A 9,857-nucleotide genomic window follows, 5' to 3' on the forward strand; every position below is an offset into this window, starting at 1 on the left:
TCAGCTTACTTTCAGATGATGTCTTTTACATTCTAAAGTGACAAAATTTTTATCCAACCTTAAAGTGTTAAAAATTTCTTCCTAATTACTGAAACCAACATTTTTCAAATGGATAGAGTTTAGATTAGGAAACCATGAATCTATCCCATGAGCATGCAGAAGTTCTCCCTGGGTACATATTGATCCTTAGAAACACAATTTTATTTTCTTGGACAATTAAAGGGAGATTATACCACTGGGTCTAAGAAGATGCTATCACTTCTTATCTCTTGGCATCCAGCCGATTGCTATCTTAATTTAAAAAACCCTAAAGGTCAATGCTTATTTAGTTCCTTGCAATAATCTGTTTTGCCATAACTTTGCTTTTCTATTTAATTCCCTTATCTAGAGCAGCATTTTCCAACTCTAGTTTTGCAGAACAAGAGATCCATGAGGTGTTAATAAGTATCCCTGATAAAAAATAAATGGTTGTATAAGCAAATACATTTGGCAAATGCTGGGCTGAAAACGTAAGCAGGTTTCTTTCATGCAGGACTTCTCAGAGCCTTTAATATGCTAACGTGTAGAATGAACAGGATTAAAGAGAGCAGTTTGTAATGTGCAGGTAATTTAACAGCCAATCCATGTTAGCTTTTGTAATTATTAGCTATGACAAATTCGAGGCTTTCTAAACAGACATGTTAAGAGTACCCTTCTTCCACAGAATAGCTCTCTGGATTTTTTTTTTAAGTAAAAATTCAGTTTATTCACAAGTGGGACCTGATTAAACTTAAAAGCTTTTGCACAGCAAAGGAAACTACAAGCAAGGTGAAAAGACAGCCCCCAGAATGGGAGAAAATAATAGTAAATGAAACAATTGACAAAGGATTAATTTCCAAAATATACAAGCAACTCATACAACTCAATGCCAGAAAAACAAACAACCCAATCAAAAAGTGGGGGAAATACCTAAGCAGACATTTCTCCAAAGAAGACATACGGATGGCTAACAAACACATGAAAAGATGTTCAAAATCGCTCATTATTCAGTTCAGTTCAGTTCAGTTGCTCAGTCGTGTCCGACTCTTTGCAACCCCATGAATCGCAGCACGCCAGGCCTCCCTGTCCATCACCAACTCCCAGAGTTTACTCAAACTCATGTCCATCGAGTTGGTGATGCCATCCAGCCATCTCATCCTCTGTCGTCCCCTTCTCCTCTTGCCCCCAATCCCTCCCAGAATCAGGGTCTTTTCCAATGAGTCAACTCTTTGCATGAGATGGCCAAAGTGTTGGAGTTACAGCTTCAGCATCAGTCCTTCCAATGAATACCCAGGACTGATCTCCTTTAGGATGGACTGGTTGGATCTCCTTGCAGTCCAAGGGGCTCTCAAGAGTCTTCTACAACATCACAGTTCAAAAGCATCAGTTTTTTGGTGCTCAGCTTTCTTCACAGTCCAACTCTCACATCCATACATAACTACTGGAAAAACCATAGCCATGACTATTTATTATTAGAGAAATGCAAATCAAAACTACAATGAGATTTCACCTGACACTGGTCAGAATGGCCATCATCAAAAAGTCTGCAAACAATAAATGCTGGAGAGGGTGTGGAGGAACACAACAGCTCTTGCACTGTTGGTGGGAATGTAAGTAGATACAGCCATGACGGATGACTCTATGGAGATTCCTTAAAAAACTAGGGATAAAACCGCCATATGACCAGCAATCCCACTCCTAGGCATATACCCTAAGGAAACCAAAACTGAAAAAGACACATGTATCCCACTGTTCATTGCAGCACTATTTACAATAGCTAGAACATGGAAGCCACCTAGATGTCCATCGACAGATGAATGGATGGAGAAGCTGTGGTACATATAGACAATGGGATATTACTCAACCATAAAAAGGAACATATTTGAGTCAGTTCTCATGAGGTGGATGAACCTAGAGCCTATTATACAGAGTGAAGTAAGTCAGAAAGATAAAGATAAATATCATATACTAATGCATATATACAGAATGTAGACAAATGGTACTGAAGAATTTATCTGCAGGGCAGCAATGGAGAAACAGATATAAAGAATAGACTTGTGGACACGGGAAGAGGGGAGGAGAGGGTGAGATGCATGGAGAGACTAACATGGAAACTTACCATACCTAAAACAGATAACCAACAGGAATTTGCCGTATGTCTCAGGAAACTCAGACAGGGGCTCTGTATCACCCTAGAAGGGTGGGATTGGGAGGGAGGTGGGGGGAGCTTCAGAAGGGAGGGGATATATGTGTCCCTGTGGCTGATTCTTGTTCAGGTTTAACAGAAAACAACAAAATTCTGTAAAGCAACTATCCTTCAACTAAAAAATAAATAAATTTAAAAATAATTCAGTTTATTCATCTGTTTACGGCACAGTACTCAAGAGAAAAAAGTGTGTTTCACATCATAGATTTCACTTCCCAATCCTTGGAATGTTCATTTCTTCGGCTATAAAGAGGGACTAGATGGGCAAGTCAGGTGATGTGTAGGCATCTAAACTAATGAAAGAGTGGGTGGGGTGGGCAGCGCTAATGTCGTCCTCCGAAGGATGGGCAGAGGGGGCGGTTAGCCCAAGCTGACTGTGTATAACTGTTAGCTGGAGCACAGAACAGCCACCCTGGATGCTCGGATGTTGTGGGGTTCAGTCACCTCCACCACGCAGGAACAGCAGTGCTTTCTGGCAGTCGCCCTTGGTGTCTTGCTGAACGCAGTAGTACAGAGACTTGCCAAACTTGACTTGAAATCAGACCTTATTTTCAACATGTCCATGTCGCTGCGGGGGATTCTAATCAGGACCTTAGCATGACTGCCCTTGCCATTCACGGGGACGTACAGTCTGTCAGCAAAATACAGGGGCTTGTTCCGAATGCACTGGACCAGCTTCAGGAAAACATTTTCCAGGTCACCTTCGACCTCCTTCTTGATGCTCTCCAGCATGTCATAAGGGCTGTGGCTCTGGTACCTTTCAAATACTTTCAGGAAGTGACACACGCTCCACTCAATCATGATGCCGATACACTTGGGAACATTAGTTTCTTTCCTCTTCACACCAGCATCATGGAGATAGCAGGTGTCCTGGTCAAACAGTTCATGATCAACAGCAGAGCCATTCTCTGCTCTTCAACCCTTTGTGAGGGCGACCATCAGCTTGTGGAAGTCGTCAGATGTGTTGGAAACGATGTCCCTGTCCAGGCTGGTCTTGTACATTTCCTCGTAGACTCTGTTGATTTCCTGCAGCTCCTGGTTGGTGCTTGAGCAAATGATCTCAATGAGAGAGTCCTCATCAAGCCCCAGTCCCTTCATGGATGCTTTCAGCTCAGAAGCATCATACCAAGCAGGTGTTTTCAATAAGCCCAAAATCACTGTCTCCAGGTGGCAGAGACAAGGCTAACTTCAGTGTTGATGCAAGTTCCTTCTTGGTCCTTCTCTGGTAGGCGAAGGTGCCATCCTATCTCTGTTCATTGCTGTGGTTGATCAGGATGTTGAGCATGGTGACCTCACCCACACCTTTTGTCTTGATGGTTGTCTTAATGTTCAGAGCATCCCGCTCATCATGAAACTTGGTGTATGCTTTGACTAACCCATGTGCACTCGGAGGTGTGAAGTGATCACCCAACACGGTGAGCTTGCACAGAATTTCATGAATGGTCGACATTTTGAAAGAAACTGGGCTGGGTGCAATGCACTCAGTGTCCCCAGATACAGAGTGTGCTCTCTAGATTTAATGTTTCATAAAGCATACTTTGGGGAAGGTTAACCCAGCTCACTCCCTATTGCTGTTTAATAAGTATTTTATTCATGTCTGTGAGCAAAGAATTAAGGTAAAATATAGTGCAGTGTAAAAAAAAAAACAGAACACAATTATATGAAGGAAACTTACTTCAGGATTTACAGTCTCCAAACAAAACTAGATCCTGAAAAAAATAAAAATAAAAACTAGATCCTGTTTGGATAGGAAGTTGTTTATTCTGCCTCTCACCAGAACAAATGATCCTATAGTTTTATATGGTCCCAATGACTTTCTGTCTACCTAAAAAAGGATGCATCCATGCATGTGAACCGTTTATTAAGAGAAAAACTTATGGGACATAGAGAAACATCCGGAGGTTACTTTGATCAGTCATGAATTCCCCACTCATTCACTGAAATACAGACATACGCGCACACGCACACACACACACACACACACACACACACACACACATTGGGTTGGCCAAAAAGTTCGTTCAGGTTTTTCTGTAAGATAATATGGAAAACCCCAATGAACTTTCTGTCCAACCCTATATATATTATAGATATATGTAGATGTATATACACAGACACACATATGTGTATGTGTGTATATGGACTTGTTATGTATCAAATAACAGGTCCTGGAGATAAAATTTTAAATTTAATGTTCTAATTTAATCTTAAATGTTCTAGGTCCTGGAGATAAAATTTCAAATCAAGTAGATTACTTCCCTTGCCCTCCCAGAGTTTTACATTCTAGTGGACAAGCGAGATAATACATGGATAACTAAGGAAATACATACTATGTTAGTACAAGTGCACTGGAGAAAAATATATCAGGATGAGCAGCCCAGAGAGTGACAGAGTAGTAGGGGGAGGGTGTTATTTTAAGTAAAGGAGTTGGGAAGACTTCACTGATAAGGCGGTATTAGAACAGAGACCTGAAAGTAGCAAAGGACAAATCCTGCAGAGGGTGGAAAGAACTTGATTGATGAGTGTGAGTAACGTGGAGCAGAGTGTGGCCGCTGCGGAGCCAGCAGCAAAAATGATGAAGCTGCAAGAGGAGTGGGTGGATCTGCAGCAATATGGGTGGACCCAGAGTGATCACACTGAGCAAAGGCAGTCAGACAGAGAAAGACAAACGCCATATGCTATCACTTATATGTGGACTCTGAAAGTATGATACAAATGAACTTATTTACAAAACAGAAAGGGATTCACAGACTTAGAAAACAAATTCATGGTTACCACAGGGGGAAGGCGGGCTTCCTGATGGCTCAGGTGATAAAGAATCTGCCTGCAATGCAGGCGACCCGGGTTTGATCTCTGGGTCAGGTAGATCCCCTGTAGAAGGGAATGGTTACCCACTCCAGAATCCCATGGACAGAAGAGCCTCGCGGTCTACAGTCCTTGGGTCTCGAAGAGTCGGACACAAATGAGTGATTAACACACAAAGGGAAAAGGTGGGGGGAATAAATTAGGAACTTGGGCTTAACATATACACACTACTGTATATAAAATAGGTAACCTACTGTACAGCACAGGGAACTATACTCAATATGTTTTAATAATCTATAATGGAAAAAAAATCTCACCTGAATCACTTTGCTGTATAACTGAAACTAACACAATATTGCAAATCAACTATACTCCAATAAAAATAAAGTAAAATTTAAAAATCAAAAAAGAGGAATGCGTTGAAGAAGCTGTCAGATCATCTGGGCCTTATAAGGTATTTTTCAAGACTTTGGCTTTTACTCTGGGGAAAGGCCTCAGGATCTTGAGCAAAGATCAAGCTCCATTTTTATTTCAAAGGATCACATTCTCTGCCTGATTGAGATGAAATATGGTGGCCAGGGAGGGCAGAGGTGGGAACAGGGGGAGCCATCCAGGTACAAAGGGCCACGGTGCCTAGGACCTTAGAAGTAGTGATGGACAGAGCTCCAGGAGTGAAGTTCCTTATAGAAGTAACACCTGTCAGACTGCTCATCACTCAACAGACCTCTCAGGAGCTCGGCTGACATGTGGAGCAAGGCACTCTGCCTTTCTGAGACTGGGGTGTCCAGCCACATGGTGAATCTTGCTCAGTGAGTCAATTAGCTTGTTAGAAATCTGTCATCTTCTTCCTCTCCCAGAGATTCTCACAATCAAGATCTAAATTGAGATATCTGGCAGATTACCATAGCTACAGGTGCCAGGTGCCTGGCAACCAGGATTAGACTGTTGGCCATTGATCTATGGGGTCCAGGTTCTTCCCAGGGATGGAATGCACTGAAAAGGGCATCCAGGTTCCTGAAATAGTCCAAAGCAGCGAGAAAACCATGCAGTCATTGCCTTGTTCTATCTGACTAGCCTTTGTCTCACACAGAGAAGGGCCAGCTCACATCCCATCATGGGTTCACTCAGATAAGGGGCCATCCAAACCACTACCACCAGAAAAGGTGTAAGATCTAAAGGCAGAGACAAAGACACTAGTCATGAGAATAGAGATGAAGGCAATCAAAAAAACTGAACGGTTCAGTGTTGGATAGGAGGAAGCAGAGAGGGAGCAGGACAGAGGGGAAGAGGGAGTCAAGGTTGGACACTAGGGGCCTTGGGCCAGATGGTCCCGCAGCGTGCTATTTTTTTTTTTTTAATAATGTTTTACTGGAAAACAGCCATACTATAATCATTTACATATTGTCTGTGGCTGCTATCATGGTGTGATGACAGAATTGATTAGTTATGATCCACAAAATCTTTTGGCTTCCCAGGCGGTACTAGTGGTAAAGAACCCACCTGCCAATGCCAGAGACTCGAAAGACACGGGTTCGATCCCTGGGATGGCAAGATCCCCTGAAGGAGGGCATGGAAGCCCCCTCCAGTATTCTTGCCTGGAGAATCCCACGGACAGAGGAGCCTGGTGGGCTACAGTCCATAGGATTGCAAAGAGTCAGACATGACTGAAATGACTTAGCATGCACACACACACACACACACACAATTTTTAATATGTATTACTTGACCATTTGCCAAGAAAAAAAATTGTTCTCTTCTGGTCCAATGGTTCCTAAGATGGGCTGGAGGACCTGGTCATCTTGTTCACCAGAGAGATTGGCTTGGTTCAAGGCACAGAACCATGGTGGGCCATGAGGCATGCTAAAGAAATACTAACAACTTACAAAATCAGGGCCAACATCACTTTTATGATGAGATACACCACCGTGGTAGCTTCTTGTCTCAGCTGGCAAAGTACAGAAGAGTATTTCTCCCTCAAGGCATACCCTGCACATGGGAAGTCAAGACATGGTGGGCGTAGAGACGGGACAGGAGGAGGGGCAAGGTCCCCAGAGGAGAACGACTGATACATCAGGACTTCAACGCTGTTTTCATCAACTTCACTGCTGTGGACTGTGAAATTGTGTCCCACCCCCGAAAAAATTTCATGTTGAATTCATGCTGAAGCCCTAACCCCACCCCCCCCGTGTGTTAGTATTCGGGGGGGGGGGTCTTAGGGAGGTAATTAGGTTAGATGAGGTCACGAGGGTGGGGCCTGATGATGGGATCAGCGCCCTTATAAGAAGGGACACATGAGGCCCTCCCTCCCTCCCTCCCTCCCTCCCTCTCTCCCTCTCTCCCTCCTTCCCTCCTCTCTCTCCCTCCTTCTCTCCCCTTGACTTCTCTCTTCCAAGTGGGGGCACAGGGAGAAGACGGCCATCAAACCAGAAAGGGGGCTCTCGTGGGAACCCAACCATGCTGGCACTCTGACCTTGGACTTCCAGCCTCCATAATAGTGAGAAAATAAATTCCTATTGTTTAAGCCACCCAGTCTATGATGTTTGTTATGGCAGTCACAATCAACAAACAGTTTACTGTTAGACCCAACACAGTGTGGCTTGGGGAGCAGCTGGGCAGGCATGACTGCAGAGAAGATCACAGAAATATCCTATTTCTTCTTCCTTATGTGATGGGGCCTCTCCTTCTCTAGGAAAACCAAATTTTAATTTTATCTCTTCCAAGCACCCAACCAGAAGTCAAGCAGAAAAATGTACCTGGGACAAGATGCTGGCTCCATTTTTCCAAGAAGCTGTTCCTTGTTAATGGTCCATGGACATTGCCCAGTGTCCCCAGGTTTTCCTGCAGTGCTTCCATTTGCTGCTAATTATTTTCTGGAATCAGAGCTCATGGAAACAGGCTCCAAAAAGCTTCTAAAATAGCCAATGAACAAAATGCCAAGGATTCTGGTTTCTTTCTTGCAGTCTTAATTTATTGGAGAGTACTAGTGGTCACGCCTGGAGAATTCCATGGACAGAGGAGCCGGGCAGGCTTATAGCCCATGGGATCACAAAGAGCTGGACATGACCGTGTGACTAAGACTTGCACTTCACTTTCACTTCACTAGGGTTCTCCAAAGTGATCATCTATGTTAGGTTGGGGGAATTTTGAAAGCTTTGGGAATTTCAAAGGCTTTGTGGGACAAAAGGTAAAATAAGAACAATAGTGTGGCTTCTCCTACCCACCCCTCATATCATATTGACCGAACCAAGGGAAGACAGTGAGTTAGTTTTTGTTCCCTTGACCTCCCATTACATAAGCCTCAGAAATTCTGTGAAGGTGAGAAAGGTGAGAGGAACAGACGTTTTGTTTTACAGGATTCCTCAACCCTAGGTCTCCTTTGTAAAGCTCTGTAGTCACACAGCTCTTCTATCGTCTGTTGAGAGACGGAATTGAGTTTGCTTTGATGACAAAATAATTTAAGACCTTTCCCTAAAAACTCTGAGTCAGGGCCTGAGAATGCTGCTGACCATGCTGGAATCGTTTCTTGATGCCCTGTGCTATGCGCTGTGTGGGTTTAGGCGCTCAGTCGTGTCTGACTCTGCGACCCCGTGGACTGTAGCCCGCCAGGCTCCTCTGTCCATGGTGAGTCTCCAGGCAAGAATACTGGAGTGGGTTGCTTTCCTTCTCCAGGGGATCTTCCCAACCCAGGGATCGAACCCAGGTCTCCTGCATTGCAGGCAGATTCTTTACCATCTAAGCCACCAGGGAAACCCCTTGATTCCATGCTGGGGGAGAAGGGGTACAAATAGCTTACACTTAAAAAGCGGAAGCAGTTGTCTCTGGGGTCCCACTCTGTCTGCAGAATGACGGGAATCCATCCCTTTCTGCTCCTGGAGCCACATGGCGACAAGACAGGCCCATCCTCCACGCAGCTCATTTTCCCTTCTTGAAGATTTGTGGGTACAAGGGATATTTTTCCATTATAGGTTTTGCCTTTTTTCTTCAGCACTTTCTGTCCTGACTGTTGATTTCTTCTCCCTCCTGTTGTTTTGTTAAACCTGAAAAGAGTCTAGAGGGAGAGGAATGAACACAGGCTCTGATTTCCCTGTGGGAAGGGGAAGTGTGGGGCTCCCCAGGTTGCTTTTCTACTGAGCTGGAAGTCAGTGCTATTCGGAGCTGTGTCTCTTCTTTTGAAGACTGGGGCACATTCAAACACAGTTAAATTTAACAGGTCTGGGAGAGGCTAATGGAAAAATTGGAGACCATGAAGAGGTCAAGAGCCAAGGGAGAAATACAAATGGTCAATAAACATGCTAATAAATGTTATGTTTTACAATAATCAAACTTGCTAATGCAACTCAAATGACAAGATTTCATTCTCTGCCCTTCACATTAGCAAACAGTATTAAAAATATGTATATATAATGGACTCTGACCTGTGTGTTTTCACCCGTGAGGTTCTGAGGGGGGTGCACAGACACCTAAGTGCTCTCTCCTGAGCAGGCGCTCAGGTGGGGTCTGTACGTCCTCGCGAGTCCTGCTCAGGTGGCCTCACTAGCACGTCACTCTGGGATGCTGGAGCCACCAGCAGCACCTCAGCTGAAGCACTGACAGGACTTCTGGTCCGCACGCTCTGTACCACCTCCAACGCAAGGGGGCTGCCGTCCCCGGCGCACAGATGTCAAAAGGTAAGTCTTCGGTAGATGAATGGATAAAGAAGCTGTGGTACATTTACAAAGTGGAATATTACTCAGCCACAAAGAGGAGTGAAATGATGCCATTTGCAGTAACAAGGATGGACCTAGAGATTATCATACTGAAGTAAGTGAAGTAAGTGAGGTGAAGAAAG

At 44.2% G+C, this 9,857-nt stretch overlaps 1 pseudogene; it reads right to left on the reverse strand.

Annotated features, from left to right (window-relative positions):
- Nucleotides 1-2,660: 2,660 nt before the first annotated feature.
- LOC110152852 (annexin A2-like) lies at nt 2,661-3,674 on the reverse strand (annotated as a pseudogene).
- Nucleotides 3,675-9,857: the final 6,183 nt, after the last annotated feature.

The sequence above is a fragment of the Odocoileus virginianus genome, chromosome 26 (genome assembly GCF_023699985.2).
Source record: "Odocoileus virginianus isolate 20LAN1187 ecotype Illinois chromosome 26, Ovbor_1.2, whole genome shotgun sequence".
NCBI lineage: Eukaryota > Metazoa > Chordata > Mammalia > Artiodactyla > Cervidae > Odocoileus > Odocoileus virginianus.